At 41.7% G+C, this 25,721-nt stretch overlaps 1 pseudogene; it reads right to left on the bottom strand.

Moving 5' to 3' along the window:
* Nucleotides 1-11,539: 11,539 nt before the first annotated feature.
* Nucleotides 11,540-11,644, bottom strand: LOC121027936 (uncharacterized; annotated as a pseudogene).
* Between the last annotated feature and the right edge of the window lie 14,077 nt (nucleotides 11,645-25,721).

Raw genomic sequence — 25,721 nt, 5'->3', positions numbered from 1 at the left:
GTGCCTGGCACATAGTAGACACTTAGTAATTATGTGTTGAATAAATTGAAAATGTAGATGCAAAGATGTCAACCATGCATCTTTCTTTTCTACGAGACACAGTGGGACCTTTTCAACATTGGAATATGTGTCATTGTAAACAGGGCTTTGTTTCGTGATCGGTGGTGTCCCCTCTGATGACTCATCATGTAGACGTAGTGTAAATGAAGTGGCAAAGACTAGAGATTGTAACAGCCTCCTGCCTGGACTTGAATCCTGGCTCTAGTCCTTACTAGCTATGTGATCTTGAGCAAGTTCCTGAATGCTTTTATACTTCAATTTCATAGCCTTTAACTTGGCAATAATAACAGTAAGGATTAAGTGAGTTAACACATTTAAAATACTTTTAACAAAAAAATAAATAAAAATTAAAACACAAATAAAATGCTTTTAACAGTGTCTAGCACATATTAAATGTGATGTAGATGTTACCTATTATTACTATTACCACTTAGCCACGCAGTGCTCTTTTAAGAGAAAATTAGACTAGGTTTTTAAAGTTCTTTTAAAATATTTTAGTGTCGGTAATTATTTATTCATGTATTTATTTTGGGAGTGATTTGTCCGCTAAGCCAGAGTATCCCATTGTCTATTTCTACATATTTTAGAGGAAGGACACGACTGGTAACAGTGCCCAGGGCAGATATAGACTCAGATGACGCGCACGGGGATTTACATTATTTGTTGTTATCATTATGCTAATGATTCACTTTGTAAAAACAAAAAGAAAAACAATAGCCTAGCCCTTCTAGGGAAAATCAGGCCATTCAAAATGCACTTAATTTTACAATGGATTTGAGACAGAGTTCTTGGATATGACTCCAAAAGCACAAGCCATAAAAAAGAATAGATAAATTGCTCTCTGTTAAAATTCAAAACTATTGTGTGTCAAAAGATACCATTAACAGTGAAGGCAACATACAGAATTGTGAGAAAACACTTGTAAGTCATATATTTGATAAAGGGTTACTGTCCAGAATATAGAAGGAACTCCTACAGCTCGGTGACAACAAAAACAAACAGCCCAGTTAAAAAATGGGCAAAAGACTTGAATAAACATCTCTCCAAAGAAGATATGCAAATAGCCAATAGACACATAAAAGATGCCTAGCATCGTTAATCACTAGGGAAATGCAAATTATAACTGCAAAGAAACACCACTTCACACCCCTTAGGATGGCTATTCTGAAAACAAAACAATAATAAACAAAAACAGAACATAACCAAGGTTGGAAAGAATGTGGAGAAATTGAATTGAAACCTTCCGCGCATTGGCATTGCTGGTGGGAACGTAAAATGGTGCAGCTGCTACAGAAGATGGTGTGGTGGTTCCTCAAAAAAATCAAACCTAGAATCGTGGTATGATCCAGCAATGCCACTTGTAGGTTTATGCTCAAAAGGACTGAAAGCAGGGCCTCAAGCAGATATTTGCACAGTAATATTCAGAGCAACATGATTCACAGTAGCCAAAACATAGAAATAACCTTTAGAGGAAAACTATTTTTCTTCTCTACTTTAAAAACCTCTGACACCAGATGGATGGGAGGATGGACAGATTTTCCCACATCAAAGACTTCTCCAATACTCAGAAGACACTGACTGGGTGTCCTACAAATGTGATGAGGGAGCATAAGGCAAGTTTAGGGCAAACCACCAGCTAACAACAGTCCCCCACCCACAGGTGGGGTATGTGTGACCTTCCTTAGACACTCCTGGCTGCCCAAGAACAAAGGAAAGGGAAAAACAAATGGTTAACTGATAGAGATCACAGCCATGCAGGACCTGAGTCTCCATCAGTTTACAAATGTCTAAGTAAATTACAAGAAAAAGGCAATCATATCAACAGCTTAATCTCCAGAAACCTATAGACTCAGTTTCCTGGAGCCCCAACATTACCCTCCCCTCCATAGTGATGTGGGAAACAAAGACAAGAAGGAAATGGTAGGTATAGTTAAATTTCTTTATAATCTGCAGCCCATTTATGATAGGAAACGATAGGATTCAGTAGGCAGAGAGGGAACTGTTAGGACCTGAGTTCCCTGGGTGGGGAAAAACACATATTTTGGAACAATGCTGGGAGTGTCTGACCACAGCAAACCCCCTCAGGCGTAAGGTCCCTCTTAAGCATGTAATAGACACCACCTACTCCCCTTCAGGTTTCCCTCAGGAATTTGACAAAAGATCTAACTAAAAATAAGTAGTAGACCATAAAACGTATGACCCACAAGGATGATATGGCCATAGATCACCCCTCATATGATGGAATCTAGCCAATCAGGAATGGACAACCCAGCACCTAGAGTATCCAGCCAGTAAGGGTAGAGCCTGAGAAGGAAGGAAGGGGAAAGGAAGGGAGGGCTGACCAGAACCTTATAAAACAAGGACCCTTGCCTACTGTTGCAGTCATTCACTTTTGAATGCTCCCACTCTGTAAAGAGAGCTTTCCTACTATTCTTCCTTTCTAATCTTTAAAAAAATTTTTTTTAAACATTTATTTATTTTTGAGAGACAGAGAGAGATAGAGCACAAGCAGGGGAGGAGCAGAGAGAGAGGGAGACACAGAAGCCAAAGCAGGCTCCAGACTGCGCTGTGAGCACAGAGCTCGACGCGGGGCCCAAACTCACGGACCACGAGAGCATGACCTGAGCCAAAGTCAGCCGCTTAAACAACTGTGCCAGCCAGGCACCCCCCCCCTTCTAATCTTATACTCTAATAAACTTCTGCCTGCTGCTCATTTTGTGCCCACCTCTTCATTCTTCGAAGCGGTGAGATAATGAATCCCGGTTATTGAGGTAAAAAAAAATCCTGCAACACGTTGACAAATACTTGTGGCAAATACAAAGTATAACAGTTCTCCAGGAACTCCTTCCCTAGAGGGAAGACAACCTTAGCTTGACTACAGCAAGGCCTCCAGAGTCTGATGAGTCCTTTTTAGCATATGAAAGTCCTTCTGGAGGACTCCCTTTTGCCTTTACCTTCCCCAACTCCAACTCCAACTCTGTGGCATAGAATCAGTCAGTGCAGCGCTTTCCGCCCACAGGTCCCTATCCCCCTGCTTTAATAAAATAACCTTTTTGCACCAAAGACGTCTCAAGGATTCTTTCTTGTCTGTCAGTTCTGTCCCCTACCCCCCTGCCCCCCACGCCCAAACCCCAACAAATGCAACTTAGCTCTGACACTATCTACCTGAAGACAGCATCAGATCCCACAGTTTAAGGGCTCAGTCCCATAAGACAACCCTTACTTCAGACATCAGTCACAAGCCTAGGCTGTCATCTGCATATCTGACCTACCAGCTCTAAATTGGGGTTCCCATCACTCCCTCCTTGGGTTCAGTAATTTGGTAGAATGGCTCACGGAACTTAGGGGAACATTTACTTACGTTTGCTGACCTACTAAAAAGGCGTACAACCCAGAAACGGCCAGATGGAGGAGATGCATAGGACAAGTATAGAGCGAGGGGTGCAGGGCTTCTATGCCCTCTCTGGGCTCACCCCTCAACCCAGCACCTTGATGTATTCACTAACCTAGCAGCTCTTCAAATTTCAATGTTCAAGAGTTACTCTAGGGTTTTAACCTCCACGCCGCTTTACCTGCGGTGGACAGGTGGGGCTGAAAGTTTCAATCTTCTAATCACCTGTTTTTCTGGTCACCAGGCCCATCCTGATGCTCTCTAGGGTCTCCACCTGAAATCATCTTATTAGCATCAACTTGCTGGGACTTTGGAGTGGTGGTGGTTTGGAGCTGACAGCTTGAGACATCTTTGGTGCAAAAAGCTGATTTTATTAAAGCACAGATGGGGAGCAGGGACCTGTGGGCTGAAAAAGCTGTAGTGGGGTTGGGAAGACTGATTATATACTATGGAGTTGGGGGAGGTAAAGGAAAAAAGGAGGCCTCCAAAAGGACTTTGAGTCTCTGCTAAAGAGAACTCATAAGATGCCTGGGGCCTTGCTATTGTCAAGCTAAGGTTGTTTTCCTCTAGTAAGGTATTAACATTAAGACAGTGGGGAGTTTCCTGAGAAATGTTATACTTTGCCTCAAGTATTTGTCAATGGTCTGCAGGGTATAAAGAAATTTAACTATACCTACCATTTCCTTCTTGTCTTTGTTCCCCACATCACTATGGATGGACGGTGACGTTGGAGCTCCAGGTAACTGAATCTGTAGGTTTCTGGAGATTAAGCTGTTGATAAGATTGCCTTTTTCTTGTAATTTACTAAGACATTTGTAACCTGATGGAGACTCAGGTCCTGCATGGCTGTGATCTCTATCAGTTAACCATTTGTTTTCTTTCCTTTCCTTTGTTCTTGGGCAGCTAGGAGTGCCTGAGGAATATCACACTTACCCCACCTGGAGGGGTGGGGGTTGTTAGCTGGTGCTTTGCCCTAAACTTGCCTTATGCTTCCTCATCAGTATCTTCAGTTCTGTTCCACTTAGCCACTGAGATGTGTGTGTGTACTTGAAATCTACAAATTTTATTTAGTTCTTTCTAAAACTTGCCTTATTATTTTTTTTATATCCTTGTTTTCTTTTCCTATTTTTATTTCCTCTGTTATTTCCTTTAACCTTTACATGTGACTATCGTACATTTCAATCAGCTCATGCCAATATATGAAGTCTTTGGGGAGGGAGTCTAAGTCTTTCATTATTGTTTCTGCTGTCTGTTGCTTTTTCCTTGTGCGTTTTGTGGACTTTTTAAACTTGTGGACTATATTTCCTTCAATGACATCTGGGAGAATCCCAGACACCTATGATGGGCACGTTGATTGCAACAACATGAATATTGACTTCCAGGCAACCTCATTTATAGCTCCTTCCTCTGCTCATTTACTTCCTACTCCTTGCTCAGGCTTTAGTTGTTACTATTACTATTTAATTCTTAGACCCTCAGAAAATTCCTCACTCTAGTAAGTGCAATAATGCATTAAAACTGTGTCTACTGTGTTGGTCTGACTCACCATCTAATTATATTTTATACAGCGGGCCCTTTAGAGTAACTAGTGGGCCCTATTGGCAGAAATTAAAATCCAAGTCTTTCTTTGGTTAGTGAACTTTTCAGGTTTTTAAGAGTTTGGGTTGTCTGAAGCTCTAAAATATTTTTCATACATCCTCCAGCAGGATAACACAACTGATTACCCACGTCCAATCATTCCAGACTTTATTTTTCTACTGAAAGAAATGGAGGTCAGAGGAAGCAAATGCCTTGTCCAAGCTACTTCTGCAACTGAGAGACAAACAAAAAGGTTTAATACTGATCACTGGAACCAAAAAACTTTTCAGCTTTACCCAATGGTCTGTGGATGAGACTCAGAAAAAAACGAAAATGGCAAAGTAAGAGCTCAGCTAGCAACAGACTGCTTGGCCTGTATACAAGTAATCCAGGATGTCCAGCAAAGACGCCTTCCCTCATTGGAAGTATAAACCATAGTTATTTCCAACTGGGGTCTGATCAGCACTCACAAGGTGGAGTCATGAGAAACCGGAAGGAAGAAAATTTTGCCGATTGATCAGATCCTTTTTGAGTCCTAGTCATATTATAGTCTGTGGGGAGGAAGTCATGGAGATTTTTCAAGATTTCATGGGAATGACCCAAATCTAAATGCCCTACTCAAGACTCAAGAAAGTATATACATTTGCATTCCCGGATTAACAACAACTGGGTAGTAGTATTCTAGGGGAGACTTTGCAAAAAGTCTTGCTTCCCCCAAAATGCCCACATCAGGAGCTTGGGGTTCAAAAGATCTGTGTTTTCTAGGCTCTGAGCCAGCTGACATCACTTTGGACCCTAGACTAAGAAGTAAGGAAGATCTATCCTAAACTCCTGTCCTAGAGGCCTGACTCACCTTTTTGGTGGTGAAGACAGCAAATTAGGGATACCTATAAGAGCAACATGTACAAATCTTTCTGAAATCAGTGTACAGATTTTTGTAAATAACAGTTGCTATGTTCCCAGTGTCTAATATAAAGCTTGACATATCAGAGGCTCTCAAATTAAAACTTGTTGACTTTTTTTTTTTTTTTAAATGATTGGACCCTGTTTTTGAGTTTTAGTGGCAATATTGCTTTGTGCCACTGGATGGTGCTATTAAACCACTCTCACATGCACACTCTCAAACCGATTTTGATGTTTTCCAGCCTTCAAGCAGAAAGTATCTTTCATTTCTCCGCTTTCAAACCATCTCAGTTTGGACATCACGTGGCCTTTTTCCCCCTTGAAAAGAGCTGGAAACATTTCTGACTCATTCTTTTTTTTAAAGACCTTATTTTTTAGAGCAGCTTTAGCTTCACAGCAAAATTAAGAGGAAGATACAGATTTCCCATATACTGCCTGCTGTCATACATGCGCATCCTCCCACCCCATTATCGACATCACCCACCAGAATGGCATGTTTGCTATAATAGATGAATCCACACATCCTTATCATGCAAAGTCCACAGTTTACACGAGGATTCATTCTTGGTATTGTGCATTCTATGGGTTTGGTCAAAGGTACAGTGATATGTATCCATTCTTAGAGTATCATACACAGTATTTTCACTGCCCCCAAATCCTCTGCATTCTGCCTATTCATCTCTCCCTCTGATTCTTTCTTGAAAACAGTGATTGTTCCAGTAGCACTTCTACTAAAATTGGATCCCACAGCTCAGACATCCAGGAGACAGACACATCTGTGGAACATTTTGTTGTTTTTGTCAGGAGTGGCATTGGCGACTAGTTAATAGAAAGAAAGGAAACCAGGAATTCAAGTACCCACTGTCCTCTTGTTTATCAATGACCTAAGGATTCTTCAGAGATGCCTCCAGCTGCAAAGAAGGGGTGTGTGTGTGTGTGTGTGTGTGTGTGTGTGTGCACCTATGCGCTTGTGCACACATTTGGTGGATGTGCAAAAGAGGTATGAGAGCAGGACTATCTCTTCCCACATTATTGACCAGACTAGCTCCATGTCGGGGATAGAGGTAGGAAATATATGCTTTTGTTTTGTTTTGTTTTGTTTGTTTGTTTGTTTCTAAGAATATTACCCTCTGTTAAAAGAAGGCTCAATTATCTCAATGGCCCTTCTAGTCCTAACATGCTATGTTCTAAGTTCTTCAGTTTTCTTGATTGAATATTTCACCTTGGTCTATCCAAGAAGACCAAGAGGATGTGGAGGATTAGCTTGAAGCGGTGCCATGCAGGTCTGAATTTATCCTTAGAGACCTCCTTTCATTGCTACCTCCTTACTGTCACCTGACCTCTGGCTGCCTGGCTCAAACAAGCCACAACCAGGACGTGTTTGGAAAAGGTGTGGAGAGGCACAGAGCTTTTCCCAACTTCTTATAGTGAGCTTGAGGAAGTACATAGGTAGAAACTGAAGGCGAACGCTCTCAAACAAGAACACATCAACCCATGGCAGACTGAGCAAGAGGTGGGAACAAAGTGTGCAGAAAGAAGAGGGTCACAGAGGTGGGCAGGTGAGATGGCAATGTGAACCAGTTCCACAAGTGAGTTTTGAGTGTCTACTCTGTGCTGGGCTCTAAGGATACAGAAATGAATGCAAGGAGATGTCAGGAGATTGGAGGCAGATACATAAATGTAGAGCTATCAGGCCATATTTAAGTGCTTTGAGAGTGGATGGAACAGGGGACTAGGGCAATTCAGAGAAAGAACAAATCTAGAGGAGTTGATGCCCAAACTGAATCTCCATTGCCCCAGGCATCATTGCTACAATTATTCTTGATTAAAAGGTTTTCATTGGAGGTTGTTTTTTTTTAATCAGACTTCTGTATATCTTTGATGGTTGACTTGATACAAGTATATAGTATTAATAGCTACTCTTCATTAAGTTCTAAGCATAGTTCTAAAGCCCTTTACATATAATTCCACATTTAATCTTCACAGCAATCCTGTAAGATAGGCAGGTATTAAGACCCTTATGGTGAAAAGTTTTTGTGGAAAATTTCAAGCCCATAGAAAAGTTTTCTGACATCAGGAGTATACTGAAGCAAATTTCAGATATCATGTCATTTCTGAACATAGTTCAGTATGTTAATCTAGAAGATAAGGATACTTCAAAAAACGTAACCACAAGTCTGCTTCTAGTTAAGATGGAGGAACAGGAACTCGATTTACCCTCCTGCCTGACATAACATGAAGGAAGGAAGGAAGGAATGAAGGGAGAGAGAGAGAAAAAGACAAAATATACGAAATGACATTTTTCAAGACATGGACATTCGGCAGTGAAGGACAATCAGATGATTTGCCCCTTCCTCTCCCCTCCTCTCCCCTTCCCTCAGCATATTGCCTCCAGAGAGAGTTCAGGTGAAGCACAGAGAAGGAGGAACACAAAGAAACACTGAGCAGGCTTTTTGCAGAAGTAATTTGACTGTAAAGTTCAAATGGAAATGCAAATGACTTAGAACAGTCAAAACAACTTTGAAAAAGAAGAGCTAGTTTGAAGGAGCAGTACCATGTGATTTCAACACTTATGACAAAGTAACAGTAATAAAAAAAGTATCATATTGGCATCAGGATATGCAAATAGATCATTGGATCGGAATGGAGGGTCCAGAAACAGACCACATGTTTATGACAACTGTTTTCTGATGAAGGTACAAATGAAATCAATAGAGACCGGACAATCTTTTCAACAAATAGCACTGGAACAATTAAATATCTATATGCAAAAAAATGAAATTGTACAATATACAAAAATTAACTCAAAATGGATCGCAGATCTAAATTTAAAATCTAAAACTACACTACTCCTAAACCTCTAAAATGTAGGAAACTTATAAGACCTCGAATTAGCCAAACATTTCATAGACGTGACATCAAAAACACAATCCACAAAATTAAAAATGGACAATTTGGACTTCATCAAATTTTAAAACATGCACTCTTTTAAAATTTCTGTTAAGAAAGTGAAAAGACAGACTGCAGCCTAACAGAAAATGCTTGCAGATCATATATCTGATAGATGTGAGTTTCTTTATACGTAATGATTGATTATATATATACACACACTTATACGTATTTGAGACACTTGACTGTATGTATGTATGTATGGAAGATAATAACCATTAGGTAATGCAAATTAAAACCACAGTGTGTTTGGGCGGCTGGGTGGCTCAGTTGGCTGAGTGGCCGACTCTTGATCTTGACTCAGGTTATGGTCTCCTGCTTTGTGAGTTTGAATCTTGCATGGGACTTCGCACTGATGGTGTGGAGCCTGCTTGGGATTCTCTCCCTCTCTGCCCCTCCTGCATGTATTATCTCTCCCTCTTTGAAAGCAAATAAACTTAAGAAAGAAAGAAAACCACAGTGTGATATCACTTCCAATATTTATGTATTTATTTAGAGAGTGAGAAAGAGAATCTTAAGTAGGCTCCACACCCAGCACAGAGCCTGACATGGGGCTCCATCACTCGACCTGACTATGAGATCATGACCTGAGCCGAAATCAAGAGTTGGAGGCTTATGCTTAACCGACTGAGCCACCCAGGTGCCCCTACCTCTTCCAATCCATTATACTGGCTAAAAGTAGAAAAACTAGACAACACTAAATGTTGGTGATGATATATAGCTTTAACTAGTGTGAAACCAGGAGGAAGTTCTCTAAACACATTTCCAATTGCCTTGCTTTGCCAATACTACCCAAGCATTTTGGCTAAAGACACGTACTTAATTAAGGAAACAAAGTCTGAGGCAAATGCAATAAAATGAGGCCTAAGAATGTAGTCATTTGCCTTCTGAGTTGAGGACATTGAACACTTAGGGACCTTAAAAGATTTGAGAGCCTTGAGGATCATAATGCACACTGAGGTCCCATGGTCTCCAAAATACGGACAACGAATTAGGGGTTTACTAATTAAGTCACCCTGAGATGCCTCATGAAAGAAGGTAGAAAGGGAGGTCTCTAAACTGGAATATGCATCAGTAGGACACATTTTCTTTGCTGGACTGACAGTCTCCCATCATGAGTTGAAGTATGTTGTTGCAACTCAACTATCTACTGAGAATAGGAGGGAAATTACAGTAGGAGTGTTAGTTGTTGCATTGTGGTGAAATATGTTGTCTATCTAGTGAGCATGACCTAGCAGTGTGAGAAAAAAACTCAAGCAGTTTTTCTAAACAAGCAGGACAATAAGTGAAGTATTAAAAAAAATAACAACCAAAAAACACATTAAATTATGCTCCTGCTTTTGATCGATAGCATAACACTACAAACCAGGGTGGTAAACAATGAGTATTTTAAGTTGCAATTTTAAGTCAGAGAAACAAATATTTGAGATTCAAATTATGGAACAGAGAATGGGAAATTTTTAATCATTTTGGACCTAGCCCCTGTGCCCTGGTGCCCTTCCGCTTCCTCCTTGGTCAAAACTGTGGGGTTGTCTTTAACAGTCTCTTTAGCCATCTGGTGCCTTAATTTTCTCATCTGCAAAATAAAGACAAATATTATTGTACTCAAAGAGCATAATAGGGGCCTAATATATGTTCCTTAAGTGAATGAAAGGATTGGTTTCTCCAACTCTTAAGTGCTATCATGGGTCACACCAGTGACCTTAATCTTCCAGGGACTCTAAACCCTAGAGAAGGATGTAAACTATTTCCTGACTCCAACTGTAAAAACCAACTTCCTCATTTCAGTAGAAATGACACCCTTAGCAACAAGCCAATACCATAAAGTGTGCATGTCCTAATACCAATATATTTTTCAAAATTTCAGTGCTTTTTCTTTTGTTTTAAGGTGGAAAGAATCTCAGCAGCCTTTGGGCTGCTATACCGCTCTTTTTACATATAAGCTCAGTGAAGCCCCAGAGAACGGAATGACTTACTTACATTTACCTAGCAGAGACAGTGGGCCTGTTGAGCTTTCTTCCAGCCAAGAGCAAGAATTAATACGATTGCCCACATTCAATTAAATCCCAGTATAAATAAAAGAATCTAATGCTACACTAAATCTACTCTTGGTACCAGGTGGCAGATGTGAATGTGTTGTAAAAATTGACTGAACGGGTGGCAGGGGCCGTTTTGATCAAGAAGTATGACTGTCCCGACAGTTTTAATCCTTCATCTCTTGAATCACCCTAAAGTGCTAAAAATTCAACAGGGAGGGTGCATCAAAGAGGGAAGATGTGAAAGGTTTTAGTCCTGGAGGTAGGGCATTCGATGACTTCAACTTCCAAAGAAATTACAAGTGGGAGCAATGAGGATTGGGGTGGCTTAAAAAACTGCTCAGTGCAAACCTCTGCCTATCAGATGACCCATCCCAACAGAGCCAGTCCCAGGGAGGCCTAGAGTAGGGAGGGGAGAGTTGCTGACAAATAAGATAGGTCATAGTCCAGTGGAACAAAAAAGTTGATTTCAGAATATGGAACTTGAAAACAAGTAAAGAGGGAAAGAAAGGAAGATACTCACCTAGGGGTGCTGATGTTGTCATAGAAGTAATACACCTACTGCTTGGAAATATATACCATCTCAAGCAACTATCCGGAGCTTGATTTCCTGTAAGCATACAGGAAGTCTTGCCCCACGTTTTACCTGCCTACTGGGTCTACCATTATATTAAACTGATAAGAACAGATACTACACTTGATCTTAGCCAAAAGGCCGAGAAGGGATGGGTTTACTATTATAAATGTGCTTAGGAGGTTAGAGCTGGCCATTCCTAGCCATACCCAATATTACCACATACTATCCTCAAGAACAGTCATAATTCAGACTCACAGAACTTTAGAGTGAGAGGGACCCTAGAATAGGACTTCTATCCTTGGCACTATTGACATGTTGGGTCCAATAACGCTATGGGGGACTATCCTGTGCGCTAGAGGATGTTTTAGCGGCTTCCTCAGCTGCTAATCACTAGTTGCTGGTAAGCAGCTCCCCAGTGGCGAGAAACGAATATGTTCGCCAGACATTGTCAGATGTTCCCTGGGTGGCAGAATCACCTCAGCTGAGAACTACTACCCTAGACAACTGTATCCAGCTTTCTCACATCTCACACCCATAGAAAATGAAAATATTTGAGTAGGACAATGAGTAAATGAGATGGAATCTGGAAATAGCTAAATAAACCTTGGTGAAAAAATGTATTATGCTTTATAAATTTACAGGAAACATAAAATACAAAATATTTAGGGAATGTTAAATATTAAATGTATAGAAGATTCTGAATAAAATTCAAAAATTAAATGAGAAATTTGAACATACTTTTACTGACATAGCTTTTTACCAACAAATTATGCTCAATGTGGCTATATGCAGCTCTGTTCAAGCCATTTTAATGATGACCACTTCAAATCCTTGGCAACCTCTATTGGTAAGAAACTTCATTTGTGCAAGTAGATGATAAAAATGTTAAAACCATTGTTTATCGTCACTTGAAGATTTGTAGTTTCTGGAATTAAAGACACCTACTAGCCTTTTTTCTTTTCTTATGCTGACAAATCAGCGTTTAAATCTCTTTATGAGAAAGCAAAAATATTTCAGATTCACACTTCTACATATCTTGTGTTGCAAAATAGTAATGAGAGGCTAATTAAATGCATTGCACATGTACTGGAAGAGTGGTTGCCCTGCAACTAACACGGAAACCCCTAAATGGGCTTCTTGTCTGTCAGCAACAGAAGGACAAGAGAATCTGATGAATGTAAAGACAGAGATTCTGGGCTATCATTTATTGCTGGGCAGACCAGAAAGCCCCACTGTATACTCCCCACCAATCCGTCCCCAACTGGCTGCATCTTGGGCTGGGCGGGCTCCAATCCCTGGGCACTTGGCAATAAACTCCTTAGTGGTCCTCAGATTCTATCTAGGATGGTTAGTGGTTTGCTCTGAAGCTGGCTGCTGAGATGCCCAGGCCATCAAACACTTTTTTGGCTGCACACAGGGCATCATAGAACAACACATGGTACATTTGGCTCACCGTGTCTCCTCTGGGAACCATGGGGGTGGCCTTTGAAATCTTGCTCAGATAACTCCCCCAAGGAACCTGTGATAGACTTCTCTTGGTTAGAGGCACCTGGTCCCAGAACCTCAGTAACTCCAAATCCCACAGAGCATTCCGAGTGTTGAGAGACTCCATAATTTAGAGCATACTTAGAACCCATTGGTGGCGCACTGTTGTAATACGGCACATAGGTTGGAAAACTCTGTCTTAGAGAATTCTTCCTTGTCCTAGTTTGAGGACGTCGTGGCCCAGAGAGCGGTATGACTCGTCCCACATCCCACACTAAGTTAATGACAGAGCTGGAACCGGAACTTAATTCTACTGGCTCCTGGCACCACAACCACGCAGATCCTTCATTTCTTTTCCTTATTTTTTCTCCCCCTCTCTTCCTTCCTCCCACTGACTCATTCACCACAAATTCTTCATGTGCCTAGCCTACCAGTCATAAACATTGGCTTGTACCATAGGGAAGACAGCATTTCTTAAACTTTGGTCTAAGGATTTAAGAGTTTCTTAAACTTTGCTGTGTATAAGAATAAAATTGTAACAATAAGTGTATTTTACTACTGTATCTTTGTGAAGAAAGTTGAAGCCAGGAGAAGAAAGGGTGAAGATTTGCAGTAGGAAGCATGAGGCAGTATTTCCACTATACTTCATCTAATTTCTTTGGCTGAGTCTAATGCTGAACACTAGAGCTTGGTGACTTCTAAGAAGACATAGTGACCCAAAGGCTACAAATATTTATGAGTTAAAAATAACAGATTAGTTTATCTGATGCAAGTCCAAATATCTGCTGAGGCTTCCCTTGTTTTGGGCAACCTGATTAGACATACTTGTGTTAGATCCCCTACCCTCTGTCCCCAGAAAAAATGAGGTGGGTAGTGGACGAACAAGACAGAGAGAATGTGGTAATGGCCGCCTTTCTGAATGTAGGGTGTGGAGGGGTTGGAGCACCTCTTAACAGTTATGGCCCTAGGAAGCCAATGAGAGAGTACATAATGTCAGCCCAGAAATGGGCTCATAAACATATTTGCACCCTGAATTAATCCTTTTCTTCTCAAAATCCTTTTACATAATTCTTATGCGTGTATGTGTGTGTCATTTTACATTGTTATACACCTGTTGTATGTATGGTGGATGGGAATGATGGCTACCATTTTACTACATGAAAAGAGTAGATGAAGAATCCCTGGCACCCACAACAAATACTGTGATATAAATATAAATACTTAATTATTTAATAAATATTTAATAAATTATTTGTAATAATTTACATAAATATAAATACATATATACACACATATATATTTGAGCTTCATAAAAGCATTAATAGAAAGGTACAGTTGATATTTTTTTAATATTTATTTGTTTCTTTGATTTGAGTACAGCTGATACACAATGTTACATTAATTTTAGGTGTGCCATGTAGTGATGTAACAAGTTTATGCTGTATGCTATTTTTGCCACAAATGTAGCTGACGTCTGTCTTGATACATCATTATTACAATATCATTGACCATATTTCCTATGCTATGCGTTTTATTCTGTGACTTATTCAATCCATAACTGGAAACCTGTATCTCCCACTCCTGTTCATCCGTTTTGCCCATCCCTGCAAGCACCCCTCTCCTCTTTGGAAACCATTAGTTTGTTCTCTTTATAGGTCTAATTTTGCTTTTTGTTTGTTCTTGTTTTTATATTCCACTTCGGAGTGGAATAATACAGTATTTGTCTTTCTCAGTCTTACTTATTTCACTTAGCATAATATTCTCTAAACCCATCCATGTTGTCTCAAATGGCGGGAGCCCATCCTTTTTTATGGCTGCATAATATTCCTGTGTGTGTGTGCGCGTGTGTGTGTGTGTGTGTGTGTGCACATACATACCACATCTTCCTTATCCATTCATCTTTTGATGGACATTTTGAGGAAATGAATATGCTGTGTAGCTTTGAACAGATTATTTTTCTCTCTGAGTTTCTGGGTTTAACAATTTTTTTAATGTTTATGTATTTACTTTTGAGAGAGAACCAGTTGGGGAGAGACACAGAGAGAGAGGGAGACACAGAATCTGAAGCAGGCTCCAGGCTCTGGGCTGTCAGCACCAAGCCTGGCACAGGGATTGAACTCATCAACCGTGAGATCTAACCTGAGCCGAAGACACATGCCTAACCGACTGAGCCACCCAGGTGACCCTCTGGGTTTGTTTTGTTTTTTTTTTAACCTATAAAATAGGGGGATTGGCATAGTCAATCTCATGATAACAATATATCATAATTGGCCCAAATTCTACAGCTAGAAAAGGACTTTAACCCAGATCCTCTTTCTCCAAATTCAGTGTAAGTCTTCCAAATCACATGTCTTATCAGAGAAGCTGACACTCAGAACAGCTAAGTAAAGTCCTCCCAGTCTTGCTCTATCTAGGGTAGTAAGTCAAGAAACACTCACTGCACTGCTGTCCCTCTGAGAGCCAGGATCAGCTGTGTGGATGAACATCCCCCATCTGTGTGTTAGGGCTGCTCTGAGGAGGTCATCTGGCCCTGGCTATTCCCATGAACCTGCATGCTCAGAGTCTGAGAGTCAGGCCCTGGTAAGAGCACGGACAGCAGCAGTAGCCTGCCTGCAGGATGGCCCTCTGGGCCACAGCAGGCAGACATCAGCTTGCTGGAACTTTAAGCCAATCACATCTGCATCCATTAGATTTTAGTTCCAGTTTTTTCTGCCTCGCTGCTTTGAAAGTGAGGAAGCAGTGCCTTCCTTGCAACACCCAGCCGTCAGATATCAATCTTGGGTGGCATGGCGGAACAAGTCAAGCCTGTGAGTTAGGAGCCCTCATCCTAGTTCCAGATAGCTATGTAGCCTTAGGGAAGTTATGTGACCTCTTTGAACCCCAGTTTCCCCCTCTTGAAAGCAAATACAGTTGGTCAAATAATCTCTAAGGCAGGTATTCTCAAACTTGTAACAGGCATGAAGAATCACTTGGGAAGCTTATTGAAATGCATAATGGTAGGGCTCCTGATCCCAGTGATTCTGATCCAGCAAGTTGAAATAGGACCCAGGGATCTGAATTATGTCTTAGAGAGAGAGAGAGGGAGAGAGAGAGAGAGAGAGAGAGAGAGAGCTTGAATGGGGGAGAGAGGCAGAGGAAGAGAGAGAGAAAGAGAGAGAGAGAGTAAGAGAGAGAGAGAGAGAGAGAGAGAATCTCAAGCAGGCTCCGTGCTCAGGGCAGAGCCCAGTGTAGGGCTCCATCCCACAACCTTGGCATCATGATCTGAGCTGAAATCAAGAGTGGGACACTCAACCAACTGAGCCACCCAAGTGCCCCAGGAATCCATATTTTTAATAACCTAAGTGATTCTGCTAGAGGTAGTCTGTCAGCACTTTCAGAAATAATGCAGGGCTGAGGGAACTTCCAACTCATGCTGTGTGGAATATCCATCTCCCACCATAGTTAGCGAATAACTAAGTGCTGGTAATTACTCAGGCAAAATGTCTGCTTCATTCACCTCTTCCTTTCAATCCCACCATAATGCCAATTTTATGTCAGGATGATGGCAATGACTTCTGATTTGAATTCTTGCCTCCATTATTCTACCCTTTATGCTCTCCCATTAAGGTCTGCTTATATGCCTAAAATCTTCTCCTCAGAGCCCTGCAGTAGCTGCTAGTTGTCTATAGAATGAAAAATCCAAACTCCTTGATCTAGCAATGATCTCCAAATTCTTATCTTCTATGCATCCTTCATAAGAACTTCCTGCAGGCAGAGTTTGGCTGTTTGAGGTCTCCTGAATGAGCATGTGTCTTTACCACCATGCCCTTTGTTCATATCTCGTCTGCTTTATGACACTCTCCCTATGACATGTCTGTACCCACTGCCTAAATTCTATTAATATTTTGAAGCTGAGCTTTAATTATTTTTTAACGTTTATTTATTATTGAGAGACAGAGAGAGACAGAGCATGAGCATGGGAGGGGCAGAGAGAGGGGGAGACACAGAATCCGAAGCAGGCTCCAGGTTCTGAGCCGTCAGCACAGGGTTTGACACAGGGCTTGAACCCACAAACCGCAAGATCATGACCTGTGCGGAAATCAGGCACTCAACCGACTGAGCCACCCAGGCGCCCTGAAGCCGAGCTTTAAAGTTTACCTTCTTTTTGATGTCTTTTCTGACCAGCCCTCTTTGTGAGCTCTTCCTTATTCTTGTAACTCTAGCCCAATACCACAAAATGACCCCTCTAACTTTTCTGTCTACACTGTGTGTTTATCTCCGTATCTTCACCTCGAGCACAGTGGTGTCTGTTAGTGGTTATGCATTTCTGTGTTCTCCGAAAGCTTTGCACAGAGAAGTATCAGATTTACTGCACAATCTTTTCTCACAGAAAGCCTTAACTAGTTAAGCAACAAAACTAGTATGTACTTGAATGAGGTAATCAGCTTCTGACATTTTTCTCTGTTTGCAAAATAGAAGAACCAAAACAGGATACTCCTCATCCCAGGATGTTACAAGAAACCGTTTTTAAAAATGAAAAATTGTTGACTAAAAAGCTGAATGAATAGGTGCACCTGCCTGCTTAGATTAAGAATACTTCCTCTAAGTAATAAGCCTTTTTCCCTCTGTGAAGGATTTCCTGACATCCCCAAACATGCTTGCTGTTGTTGATAATAATGGCACGTATTGAAGGTTGCAAAGAATCAGACACTCTTAAATACTTCTTATGTGACTTTATGTGAATTTCACAACCACTCTATTAGTGATTATTGACTATTTTATAGGCGAGGCAATTGAAGCATAAGAGATTCAATAATTTAGCAAAATTCACCAGCTATGTCAGAACCGGAACTTGCACCTAGGTCAGTCTCATCCCCAAGCTTAGGCATGTAGTCATTACATTATCCTGCCAACCTAACATCCTGCTGACCTTACATCACAAAGCCTGTCAGTTGTTGCTTACAGGCTAGTCATCTGGGGAGACTGTAAATTCCTTGAAGGGAGCTGCGTCCTTAATATCTGACACATAATAGGTGCTCAGTGAAAGCTGAATGAATGCAGACTTGAAGAGAATTTAAGAATGAGACAGAGCCTACAATATGTCCCAGGCAAGGTGATCATGGCAAGTGTTAATAAGCAGCATCGACAGCGTGAGAGGCAGAAGAGACCCTCTAGCTGCTGTCGGGAAAGGCTGTGTGGAGAAGATAATAAAGGTCCCTTACCTGAGGGCCCCTTCCTTGATACCTTTGACCTGGACAAGACGTTGATCAATAATCAATATGGTATACACAACATAGGGTCCTAAGCCACTTAATAATTCAGATGATCTGTGTGTCACTTGGGTCCTTCGTTGCAAACACAGAGCTTACCTTAGCCAGTTTAAGCAGAAAAGAAATTTACTAAGGACATTAAGGAACTCAGAGAATCTCCAGGAGAGCCAGAGACTCAGGGTTAGGGGCTATTCAACTAGAAACAGCACCTCAAACCTCTTGTGGACAAAGTGTTCACACCACTGCCACTAATGGAAGCAGCTACCTTGGCTTACAGTACCCCAGACTGAGAATGTCTGAATCTCAGCCAGTGCTGTAGCCCAGAGCTGGAGACTCCAGCCACTCTTTTTGTTAATAAGATGGTGTTCATCAGATGCCTGAATCAGCCCATTGGTCTCTTCCCAAAGAGAATGAAGTTGCTGGGGAAGCACAGTTCTAAGGACTGACATCTGGGCTTCGCGAAAGGCTGGGAAAGAAGGCTTCGGGCTTCTAACTTGGCACAGTGGAATTCAAAATGTAAGCCATTCTAAATGTAGTAAGCTAGTTTAAAAGATGCTGAGGGGTTCCATGAAGTAGAACAGGTGTTAATATATTATAACAGCAATGGTAGCAGAAACTTACTGAGCATTTACTAGGTGCCAGACATTTTACGTACATCCCGTTTCTTCCCTGCAAAAGTTGCACAACTGATGATACTCAGACTGAGGATACTTTTGCGCACAGGTGGCTACTTGGCCCAGGAGAGGTTACTTTTTAAGGCCATACATGAAAGGTGTTGAATTCTATACCAGATTAGATTAGTGGCACCTGCTACTCGGAACTTCCTCTATCATAAAACTCTTTGTTTTATTGTTCTTAAATATTCAATGCCTGCCTTTCTGGCTAAGTGCCATGAGCGTAACAGGCCTGCCTGTCTTGTTCACTGTTGTATCCCCAGCACCTGTTATATTTATTCATTCAGTTAGCAGGCATTCAAGGTCCACTGTGTGTCGGGCACATTCAAATGTTCACTCAACAAAACTGTTTTGAAAAAAAGAATTAATGTTTATTGTTTTTTTGAGAGACAGAGAGACAGAATGAGAGCAGGGGAGGAGAAGAGACAGAGGGAGATGCAGAATCTGAAGCAGGCTCCAGGCTCTGAGCTGTGAGCACAAAGCCTGAGATGGGGCTTGAACCCATGAACCGTGAGATCATGACCTCAGCCAAAGTTGGACGCTTAACCGACTGAACTGCCCAGGCAACCCTCAACAACAATGTTTTGAATTTGTCTAATGTGCCAAGCACTGTTCACTAGGTGCTGGGAGTGTTGTGAGAACAAGGCAGGCAAGACCCTGTCTCAGGGAATTTATATTCTGCCTGAGCATAATAAATGCTATGAGGGAAAATAAAGCAAAAGAGGGGATAAAGAGTAATGGGATGGGATGATGAGGAAGGCCTCTTTGAGGAAAAGGCATTTGATACTCCAGAATGAAGGAGAGAATGACCCTCATGAAGATCTGGAGAACCATACTCAGGTGGTGGGAATAGAGAGTGCAGAGGCCCTAGGCGGTAATGAACTTGGCCTGTTCTGGGAACAAGGTTCTATATAGCAAGGCTCTACAGAGCACAATGAATAAAGGGGAGAGTCAATGATGAGTTCGGGCAGTCAGGGCCAGGTCGCATACAGCCTTGCAGGCACTCCCTGATAGGAAATTTGGGTTTTATTCAATACAAGAGCAGCACTGGAGGGTTACGAGCAAGAAAGTACCATGATCTGACTTGGTTTTAACTAGATTACTGCAGAGAATGTGTGGGAATCAGCCTGGGAGTGGGGCTAGATTCAAAACAGGGAGATAGGGAGAAAAACCCAGACTTCATGGTACTTTGGATTTGGACACTGAAAGGCTTATCAGACATCTGAGTGGGAATGGATATTCAGAGGCATTGGATATATAAGTTGGGATTCTGGGGGAGAGGTCAGAAAAAGATGCACAAGCTTGGAAGATGTGAGTCTACAGGCGATGTTTCTTTTCTTTTTTTTTTTTTTAAATTTTTTTAATGTTTATTTATTTTTGAGAGAGAGAGAATGAGTGGGGCAGGGGCAGAGAGAGAGGGAGACACAGAATCCAAAGCAGGCTCCAGGCTCTGAGCTGTCAGCACGCAGCCCGACGCAGGGCTCAAACCCGCAAACTCAAAACCCTCATGACCTGAGCCTAAGTTGGAAGCTTAACCCACTGAGTCACCCAGGAGCCCCACAGATGATGTTTTAAGTCTTGAGACTAGATAGGGTTACCTAAATTAAAGCTCAAGAAACACTTGCTAAGTATTAAATCGATATTTAGGGATAGAGATCAGGCAGAAACATAGGTCTAACTCAAAGCCCTTGGGCAATGCTTTTTCTGAAATTCAGGACAGGGAAACAACTTTACTGAAGGAGAGAGAGAGAGAGAGAGAGGGAGAGGGAGGGAGACGGATAGAGGGATAGAGAGACTGAGGGAAAAGGAGTAGAAAGAGCAGTGCCAGATGGAGCAAAACACGTAGAAGGGAGAGGCCGGCAGGGGAGTGGGGAAAAGAGGGCAAGAGCCTACAGTTCTGCCTGGGACCCCTTTAATCTTCCATTTCTGCACTTACAATCACCCTCTCTGCTCATTGAATGCTTTCTTTAGTCTTGTTGCCTACATTTTCTAAAATTATTCATGGCACTCACTTTATAAATACTCTTGGGAGCAATTTATTTTTATTTGGTATCAGAAATAGCTATCTTTTCTTGAGAAATTTAAAACAAATCCTGAGAAATCTAGGAACCCCATAACTAACTGGGCTTCCTTTCATGTGTTGATACTGGGAAGCTCAGAGCCTCGTGAGTGGTATTTTTGTATGACCCTCATTCCAGCTCTATTTTGTGCCCCAATCATGTCTGTCTTTTTTATTTATATGTTCTTCTTGTCTAAATTTCTTTGCTGTCTTTAAATATCCCTGACAGCCATACGAACTGCTATATGGAGCAAGGCAAGAAATAACGGACACATTCGGCATCTTAAAGAACCTTCGTTTCAAATCATCCGTTCCATTGCCATGATAGTGAGTTCACCTGTCAGACATGTGTCTCAACTTCTGGTAGAGAAATTATGTCGCTCAGATCCATCAAGAGACTGTGCCCCAAGTTTCTGCTTTTTCTTCCTTTTTCCAGAGGAGGGAGAAAATGAACTCGTTTTTCCCTCCAAGCACCCTATGAATGAGGAGTAGTAACTATTTTTACCTGAAACAAAAGAAACCCAGATGTTGCCAACACACTTATCACCTCCTCAGCCAGATCTAGGCTAATTCAACTTTATCTGGAAAAAAGCCAATGCAGTTGCTTGCTTTTAGCTTTGCAACAGGGATCCCAGCTTGATAGTTTAAGCTGTACTTGTCCTAGGATACAGTTCCAAACACACATGGAGGGCAGGTGTTTGGGGCCTCCAGTGGTCTGTTCACATGAAGGAACACTGCCTGAGCCAGAGTCGGCTCCAATCTGGAATGGAGAGGTCACCATGCTCCAGAAGCAAAGTGATACCATGGAGTCTTTGGCACCGGTCATGACAGAAGACATCACTGCTACAAGGATGGAAAACAGGACAAAGGGGACGCCTGAGCGGCACAGTCGGTTAAGCATCGGACTCTTCATTTCGGCTCAGGTCATGATCTCATGGTTTATGAGATTGAGCCCTGCTTTGGGCCCTGTGCTGAGTGTGGAGCCTGCGTGGGATTCTCTCTCTCCCTCTCTCTCTCTCTCTCTCCCCAACTCACTCTCTTTCTCTCGCTCTCAAAATAAATGTAAACACATTTAAAAAAATCTTTTTTTTTTTTTTTTTTAAGGAGGACAATGGCAGCCAAGAGTGCTACATAAGATCGCCACTTCCTGGGGTCTCCCAGAATGAGCAGAGAGGAGTGTGAGATGGCCAGAATTAGTGCAACAGCAGGTAGGAGAAGAGCCCAAGAAATACTGTTTTGATACAGGATTACTGAGCCCCAAGCTGATTTGGCCCAGAGAAATTCTAGTTAAAGGCTATTTTTAGAAAGGGTTGAACTATTAATGGCTTAGAGAATGTTTATCTAAATCTACTTGTGTTAGCTTCCATAAACACTAAAGTAAATTTCCTTATAATGCAAAGGAAGGCTTTATGAACTCATTGTTGGGAACGATTAAGTGTATATGGGAGAAGGGAGATGTATTTCCAGTCATTGGTCAATCATCTGTGAACACTTATTAAGAACTGATTGCCAACTTCCTCTGTGTTTGGGGTAGATTCACTTCCAGAGAAAAAGGCCGTTGTCACAGAAACTGCAGGCAGCTACAATCCCCTTTGAACACAAATGAAGAGTGAAAGCCCTGTGACCAAACTGTTGTCCCTAGACAAGAAGCCTAGAGGCTTCAAGACTATTCTAATACTAGGATTTGGTTTTGTGCATGACTCTCCCACTCTAGTTCTGAAATGTGCTGTGAAATCAGGGCTCTTCTGATAAAGGAGAAGATAATGGCTCAGGCAGGTGACACACCCTTCAAGGTCTACTGCCTTTTTGGAGCATACAAATCTGCTCTTGTCTTACATTTGCCTTGGCCTGATGTCTATAATAGAGAGAGTAAAGGCATAAGGGGAGAGGACATCTGATACATCAGAGGGACCAGGGTGAGTTGATTGCATAATACTTCTCTGTTTGGTTTGCACTCATAATATAAACAGGTCCAGAATCTTAAAGATGGGTGGCAGAGACTAAGGACAACAGGCTTGCCTTTCCCTTAAAGTACCTGCCCTCTCAAATTCCAGGGCCACTATTTACTGATTCTTTGACATTAGACAAATCCCTCGAGACTTCAGAGCCTCAGACGCCTCCTGTGTTAAACGGGGATATCAGTTATTAGATCACACAGTTATTTGAAGAACAAATGAGAAACTACATGTGAAAAGTTTTTGGTTTTGTTTTTGTTTTTCTTTCAAATATTAGGAATTCATTGTACCTTTATGTAGTTTCATGGCAAGAGGTTAGTGTCCAATTCAGGGCTATACTGCATGGATTGAGCTCCGTGGGCTCAGATTCTGACATAGTGCCTGGTTTACTGTAGGGTTTAGTAAATGTTTGTTGTTGACGAAATGAGACAAGGTTGCAATTGCTTTGCCTGGAATCTCTTTGATATTTGATTCCAAGAATTGGAAAGGAAGTCTTGAGGTCACCTTGTCTACGCCTCTGTCTCTGGTCACACAAGAGAGGCAGTTTGGTATAGAATGAAAGCTGTTCCAAGGACATGAGTGTCCGTGCACCATACAGATGTTTAATGGGGTTTGTGGTAGAAGCTCCAATAGGATACAAGTTTGGCTCACCTATAGATAAAGCAGGCTTTAAAATTTTTTTTTAATGTTTATTTAGTTTTGAGAGAAAGAGAGAGAGACATAGCATGAGTGGGGGAGGGGCAGGGAGCGAGGGAGACACAGAATCCGAAGCAAGTTCCAGGCTCTGAGCGGTCAGCCCACGAACCACGAGATCATGACCTCAATGAAACTGGACGCTTAACCGACTGAGCCACCCAGGCACCCCCAAAGCAGGCTTTTTAAAATTGCGCAAACACCGTAATGTCCATCTTGATGGAGTTTGAAGTCGGGTTTGTGAGCAAACGGTTAAGAAATAATTCTTGGCTGTGGTGCAAAAAAGGTGATTTTATGAAAGCACGGGGACAGGACCCCGGGGGCAGAAAGAGCTACACTGGGGTTGTGTGGAGCAACTGATTATATACTTTTAAGTTTGTGGAGGTATAGATGGTGTAGGTCTCCAAGGAATTTCTGGATGCTGAAAGCAGGGTCTCACAGGACCCTGAAGATTTAGCTATTGTCAAGATAAGGTTGCTTTTAGTTTTTAAGGAAGTGTAAACATTAAGGCATTAAGGCAGCCATAAACGTCTTGGGGAGTGTTATACATTGCAGGTCCCTGACATCTGTCATTGGGCTACAGGCTGTAAGGGAATTGAATTTAAATTACATTTTTCTTGCCTTTGTTTCCCTCACCGCATGTCCTCTAAAATAATTCCACTATCCTTATCTTACTGTTGGTTTATGGGACAATGTCTCTAGAAGACTTCTACTGAAAATACAAATATACTTTCAAAGAATGGTAGCTTACAAAATTATGCATAAATTCTTAAACAGCAGACAGCAGAGACTTTCAGGATAGGAGTCTTTCGGGTGGGAGGGAGTGGGATTGAGGGTGGAGTAGATTTGGGGTTATTTCTCTTGGAGCATGAATCAGCTGGCGTGCTTTGGTGAGTCCCACACAAACTGAGGGCAGTGCAAAAGCACGAGGGAGAGGAGGACTCAGAAAGTGAAGGGTGGGGAAAGGGCAAAACAGATAAAGGGAATTAAGAGATCCAAGTTTCCAGTTATAAAATGAATAAAGTCATGGAGATGAAAAGTACAGCATAAAGAATATGGTCAATGATATTGTAAGAACATTGTATGGTGACAGATGGTGACTATACTTATCATAGTGAGCACTGAATAATGCATAGAATTGTCAAAACGAAACGTTGTAAACCGAAAACTAATATCATATGTTGACTGTACTTCAATTTACAAAAAAGATCAAAAGGAGGTGTAGGATGGGCACCTGTAAGGCACATGTGGCAAATACCTCCATTCTGACTGATTTTTAAGGTAATTAAAAATTTCAAAGCACGGTTACCCTAAATTCTTATGTAGCTCTCATGACAACTGAAGTGGTCAGAGAGCATCATCGCCATCATTTCACAGTTTCAGGTGAGGACAGTGAGGCCCAGGGAGGTCAGCTGGTCCCTTTAACATCACTCAGATACTACGTACAAAGAGCGGTGCTGGAGTTTATTTCCTTTCACTCCTGATTGGGTATTCTTTATTAAATTCTGCTGCCTCTGAAATGAAGATAAGACTAGCAGTCCTCTCGCATGACGGTGTCACTGTGTAGTAACAGAACTGTAGTAACAGAACTGTGGCAGCGTGCTAAATAACAGAAATATTTTGTCCTTTATTATTGCTGGTACCTTACAGATGTGGGACCGGGGAGGTGGCGGTGGAGGGCGCAAGTAATGTGCCGGCCCTCCTGCAGCCTCATGGGAGATGGAACATGGACTCCATCAGTCTGGGTGCGCTCAGAACTCTTGCACTAAAGACTCTCTGGGTTGGAAGGATCTTAAAGGTAGTTTGGCATTACCATCCATTTAATCCTTCTCCACTGTCCCCCTAAATGGTTCTTTATGGGTTTGCCTTACAGAAAAATCAGTCTCCGTATCTCTATGGGCAGTCTCCTCCATATTAGGGCAGTTCTCATGGTTGTAGTACCAAAGGGAGAGATTCTATTCTTTCAGCAGCAGCAGATATAAGAACATTTCATAGGAAAACACTCTGCTAGCCTCAACTGAGGCCACTCTAAGCCTCTCAAGTTGTGGAAGTTGGCTGGTGCCACTTTAGTGAAAAGGACCGGGGGATTGCATAAGAGAGGATGAGTTGTTA

Source organism: Herpailurus yagouaroundi, unplaced genomic scaffold (genome assembly GCF_014898765.1).
Source record: "Herpailurus yagouaroundi ecotype Mexico unplaced genomic scaffold, PumYag 77, whole genome shotgun sequence".
NCBI lineage: Eukaryota > Metazoa > Chordata > Mammalia > Carnivora > Felidae > Herpailurus > Herpailurus yagouaroundi.
The sequence above is the reverse complement of the archived record's forward strand: the minus strand, read 5'-3'. Positions and strand labels throughout refer to the sequence as shown.